The sequence below is a fragment of the Lemur catta genome, chromosome X (assembly GCF_020740605.2).
Source record: "Lemur catta isolate mLemCat1 chromosome X, mLemCat1.pri, whole genome shotgun sequence".
Taxonomy (NCBI): Eukaryota; Metazoa; Chordata; class Mammalia; order Primates; family Lemuridae; genus Lemur; species Lemur catta.
The window spans coordinates 5367940-5373939 of NC_059155.1; the positions used below are offsets into that span (position 1 = coordinate 5367940).

A 6000-nucleotide genomic window follows, 5' to 3' on the forward strand; every position below is an offset into this window, starting at 1 on the left:
TCTGAAGCCCCTCATATCCCTGAGATTTTGTGATTTGCTTCAGATAGAGAATTTCCAAGCTGAAAGCCCCTTGGAGAGAGTCCACCTCATCATTTTATAGATGGAAACACTGAGGCCCATGGAGGGCAAGTCATGTGTCCAAGGTAATTGGCAAATTATCAGAGCCAGGAATGGAACCCGAATTTGCTAACAGCCAGCTCAGTGTCCCATTCCAGCACACCATGTACCCATTCCTGTTCCACCCAATCCTCCTCTGTACCATCCCCTCAGGGACGTCATTATTCCTGAGATACTGTCTGATATAACAGCTGATTTTTCTACCTTCCATATAATATATGAACCTTGAATCACCACTATTTCAAATGTCTTATTTATGATAATTGCCCTTAATCCCTGCTGCCACTCAAATCTTCCCACATCCTGATTGTCTGGGTGCTATATACACATTCTCGGGCTTTAGAAGGACTAGAAGCAACAGATTCCTGGTTTTTAGGAATGCAAAAGAGACCTTCTTCGTTCCCATCAGTCCAGTTGACACCAGATAGCAAGCTCTTCCAAGGAAGAGAACATACACTATCAGAGCTACTTTAGAAAGCTCAGTACAATCAGTTTGTGGCTGACAAACAAGTGGGATGTTAGGCCATATTAAGAAAAGTCTAGTCTCCAGAATGAGGTAAATTATGGTCTTTCACTCTGTAGTCTTGTTAGACCCAAGGCTTGATGGGAAGGCATGATTGTAGTCTTCAATTAATTGAAGAACTATTATTGAAGAAAAGCAAATTTGTTCCAGATAGTCCCAGAGAAGCAATGAATAGAAGTTACAGGAAAACAGATTTTGGCTTATAATGGGAAATACTTTCTGACAATCAGAGTTGCTCAATGACACAGAGAGCCACCTAATGAGCTCTCTGCCACTGCAGGGGGTTCAAATAGAAATACAAATTGGATGCTTAGGACAAATTTAAGAACTGGGTGGAGAAGTAAAGCTTAATGACCTTTAGGGTTCCTTCCAGTTCCAAGGTTTTAGTACTGTGAAATTTTCAGTATAGGAAAACTCCAAACTCTCAGGAAATAAGGGCAAGGTCTGTTCCTAAAAGGCACTGTTCGAAGCTGAATGTGGGATGGATGAGGCCATGACAGTGGAAAAGTGAAGTCTTTCCAGGCATCATTTTCAAAGGAAAGCAGGCTGGCCAAAGAAAGCCTTTTGGCAAGCCCCTCCAGGAAACTTAGGTGAGGCTTAGCTCCAGCCTATCTTCCTGTTACTGTACACAAAGAGTAGGCCACTACTTTCCAAAAAATCTGACTAAGCAGCGCTGTTTCTATTGTACCTATACTTGCCTAACAGACAAAAGTGCAAAACTCTCCCCAAGGAGGCAGTAGTGCTCAATAGTCAAGACCATGGATTCTATCTAGAACCAGGCTGCCTGTGTTTTAATTTTCAACTGGGACATTTAATTGCTGTGTGATCTTGGACAAGTTACTTAACCTCTCTGTGCCTCATTTCCTTATCAGTAAACCAAGGATAATAATAGTGTCTGCTTTGTAGGGTTGATGTAAGAATTCAACGAGGTAATAAACATTAAACCTTCAGCCCAGGATCTGAAACATACTACACACTCAAAAATGTTAGTGATTTGTATTATGGATGCTATATAGCATGTATAATACATGCTATTACAGGCACCACAGCAGTGTCATTAACTCAAAAAGCCCCCATCAAGCAATCAGATCCCTTCCCCTACCAATTCAGAGGGGCTATACTACAAGAGCTTCAGCCAGTCCTTGCACAGCTCCAGACAATCAGAACCCGCTGACCCTTCAATAAAACAAACCACACATGCTGGGAATCCTGGCTCCTCACCCTGCTCTCCCAAAATCCAACAGCCACCCCTCCCCCCAGTCCTCCTGTCCATGCTACCCGAAGCCACAGTCAGAGGAGCAGCAAATTGGGAAGCCTGTTCCAGACAAAACATCAGGTGTTTCCTCCCTCCCAAGGACACAGCTGGACCTAACAAGATGCTTACCAGTGGGACCGGTGGAGTATCAGAATACATGCTCTAGGCTGTCAGCTCAACTACCTGGGATTGAGGGTGGGCAGGCAATGGGGCTTCCTCAGGAAGCAAGACAAACCTCCCAAGTTTGTAGAGGAAGTCAGGCCCAACCCCACAAGTGAGCCCCTTAAAGAAAGGGGGGAGGTCGCAACCTGCTTCAAAGGAAGCAGTTATTTACAACTTTCTGCTCACTTGCATCTGGGGGAGGTAATGGAGAGATGGGGAAAGGGCTGCATGGTACTCTCCTTCTTTTTCATTTCCAGCAGCCAGAAGCAGCTGCAGAGAAAGAGTTAAAAGAGGGAGGAAGCTCCAGCCATTACCCCGTCCCCATGCCTAGGACTGTCTGGGGGTCATGACAGTGCTGTCTGCTCTGGCTAGGGGCCACTCTGTGGCTTTCTGCAGCAGCTGCCAGGCCCCCCAAGCAATTTGCAAGGTCAATGCTGACCTGCTTTGAAAGAGGAACAAAACAATTCCCCGACAATAAAGCAAATCACGCATACAGCACATAGCAACCCCCCTTCTCCAAATCAGGTTTTACCCCAGTTCTTCCCTTCCCAGATGCCGCCTCTGGGCTTCCACCAGCCCCGCTGGGGAACCCAGGATAGCATCACAGCTGCAGAGCATGTCTCGCTCGCCTCCCCAGCCAACCCAAGGAGACTCTCAGTACGGGGAGAGATGCTATCGCTAAAGGAGACCTGAGCTTGGGGGAGGGGGAAAAAGGAACATTTATGTTTCTTACCGAGCACCACAGTCACTTCCCCCAAGCGGAGAGGAGAGAAGGATGAATGAACTGAAACAAGTTGGAGGTTGAGCCCTGACAGACCTCGGCTGCTTCTTCTCTTTCTCTGGATCTCTCTCTCCAGGTCCCTCTCTCTGTCTGTCTCTCTGGTTTGCTCGCTAGCTTGCGCGCGCTCACGCTCTCGCTCTCTCTCTCTTTCTCCCCCCTCCCTCCCTTTCTCTCTCTCTCTCTCTCTCTCTCTCTCTCTCTCTCTCGTCTCTCCCTCCCCTCCTCCCCTCCCCTGCTCCCCTCCCCCTTTGCTGGCTTTGGGTTCACCACTGCTTGGTGCTGAGCACGCGGCTGTGCTGGGGCTCTGAACACAGCACTGCACAAGGCTTTAGATCTGTGGCTGTTTTACGAGAAACTAAAGTAGTATTTTATTCTTTAAGGTATCCAGCAGAGAAATAGAGGGAATCTCAGAGAGAAGGGGAGGAGCAGAGGAAACAAGGGGAAGAGAAAGAGAGCAAAAGGGTAAGAGCGAATAGGAGGATAAAGGAAGTATGGATTACCGTAGCTGATGTGTGATGCTTACTTGCTGCTCCAAGACTGAAGAGTGAGCTTTCTCCCTTTCTCTCTCTCTCCCTTACATCCCCATGGGCGTGCCTGCTAACCCAGGCTCCAAATAAAGGCTTGAAAATCCTGTCTGTTCAGATTCCATTTCTGAGGACAATAATGAGCTAAGAAAAATGTACATCAAAGGGGTTGTCATTCACACTCCACTAAGAAGAAAGAGTTCAGCCACATTGATCCCCTATTGACCTAACTTCCACCCCACCCCCAACAGTAGAAATGCGGACCAATTCAAAACTGTCAGCTGGAGTTTTCCTCTAGGCAAGACAGACAAGTAGCAGAACCACAATGCTTTTCTTTCAAAAAATTCTGAAGGGAATATAGGTATATGTAAGCGTGTGAGTCTACATGTGAGTTTGCACAAGGGGGAAGGGGGGAGAAGGAGATTGATTGAATCAAAGTATAAAAAATGTATATTCCCATTGGAGCAAAAGAAAAACAAAGCAACCTGGGCAAAGTACAGTAACAATGCAACATACATAGGGTAGAAAGAGACCTAGACTAAAAATAAAATAAGGAACTTAGGTTTGAGTTCTGTCTCTGAAAATTACTGTGTTGCCTTTGACGAGTCATGTCTTTAATTCAGCCGTCAATATCCTCAGTGGCAAAATGAATGGTGATAGATATAGATGATCTTAGAAGATACTTCCAGATCTAACACTCTAGGGTCTAAAGACAGAAAAATTTCAGGTGAAGGAGGAGTTGACAATGAAAAATAAACTACCAAATTTCAAGGGCTCTCCAAAGGTAAGTCCCCAAATGGGACCCCAAATCACACTGACTCAACATTCCTTTTTTAGTGTTTCAGGAGCAATATGAATATGAGCATGTGAATAAACAGCTGCTCCTATCAAAGAATTCAGCCTCTACCCACATATAATGATAAGCATAAAAGTTTTCTTATTCAAACCCCTCATACTGTGATTCCTAGTTCATTTAGTCAGAGAACCAAAGAGCATCTGATTGAAAGCAAGTTATGTTGCATGTTTTAAGTATACTAGCCTCAATATGCATACAGCCACTGGGACACAGTAGGTATTTAAAATTTTGCCCAAAGGGTGCCATTTCTATGTAAACTATCATCCTGTTGAGTTTTTCCCCCAAATTCCTAATATTCTCTACTCCTTCGCAGTGAGGTACATGTGCTACACTCCAACTGCACACTTCTTCAAAAGCATTTATCCATACATTGAGTGTGTAGAGAGATGGGAACCCATAAGCTTAGAGACACTGAGCTAAAAGGATCCATTAAGATAACCATCTCATCATACAAGAAGAGAAACTAGACTAAAGAAAAAAATATAACTCATACAAAGTCATAGTGAGTCAGTGGCAGAGTCAAAACCAGCAACCAGACTGCTGATCCCAGATATAGTATTTTTTGCCTACCAAAGCAATGTGTAAATTGTACATAAAGCAAGCGTGTACTTGGGCACATAGCTATGCACACTCCTTACTGTGTAGATTTCTTTCATAAATGTCCATTGGATTTAGTGGATTAGTAAACTGGAAAAAAAGAAATGTTATGAATTGATGTAAGGTTTATGTATTAGTTTCCTAGGGCTTCTGTAACAAATTACCATTAATTTGGTAGCTTAAAACAGCAGAAGTGTATTGGTTCACAGTTCTGGATAACAGAAGTCTAAAATCAAGGTACTGCTAGGACCACAATCCCTCCAAAGTTTCTAGAGGAGAACCCTTCCTTGCCTCTTCCAGCTTCCGGTGGTTCCTGGTAATCCTTCGTTTATAGAAGCATCACTTTAATCTCTGCCTCCATCTTCAAATTGTCTTCTCCTCTGTGTCTTCGTGTGTCTAAATCTCCCTCTTTTTTATCTTATAAAGACACCACTCAATGGGTTTAGGACTCATCTTAAATCCAGGATTATTTCTTCTCAAGATCTTTAACTTCCTTCTGCAAAGACCATGCCATCTAAATAAGGACACATCCCGAGGTTCTGAATGGGCATGAATTTGGGGGGAACATTCAATCCACTACAGTTGTTAACTTTTCTTTTTGTCAAATTAAGATCCCAAACAAACAAATAAACCATCTGGCGTGCCATCATTTTAAAAAATTAACACGAATGAGTTGGATGAAGATACTCTCAGAATCAAAACTCTTCTTTAAAACACACAATTTTACCCATGTGAAAAATTAACAGTATTTTCATAATTTTTCTCATTTTACTGCAAACCAAAGGAAAAAAAAAAGAAAAAAAGAAAAACTATACTCACAGTCCAAGTGGCTTAAAGGAGAAAACAGAGTTTAGGATGACCACTGCAGTTGAAAACTCATGAGAGAAATACAAGAATGGAGAAAAATATAGATTGGGAGACCCAGATTCTGTATAAACTGCCCAACTCTCTGGTGGAACCATGAAGTATGCATGTGGAGACAGATTCCAGATAGCCTAAATAAAACTGAAAGAATTAAACAGTCTTCAGTGCTGCCCACAAGAGAGAGTTTTGAATTTCAACTTAGTCACAGTAACTGTCTATTCAAACAAAATAAATCAGTACTCTACAGGAAAATAAAAGAGAATAAAGGGACCCTATAATATATAATTCACAATGTTCAGGGTACACTCCAAAATTACTACT

At 43.0% G+C, this 6000-nt stretch overlaps 1 protein-coding gene across 1 annotated transcript in view; it reads right to left on the reverse strand.

The window, feature by feature from the left end:
• The window catches only part of GABRA3 (gamma-aminobutyric acid type A receptor subunit alpha3), a 227723-nt gene extending 224758 nt beyond the window's left edge, over positions 1-2965 (reverse strand). The window contains exon 1 of the mRNA XM_045538579.1: positions 2791-2965. The gene's annotated coding sequence lies outside the window, so the exon portion shown is untranslated. The remainder of the gene's footprint in view (positions 1-2790) is intronic.
• Positions 2966-6000: the final 3035 nt, after the last annotated feature.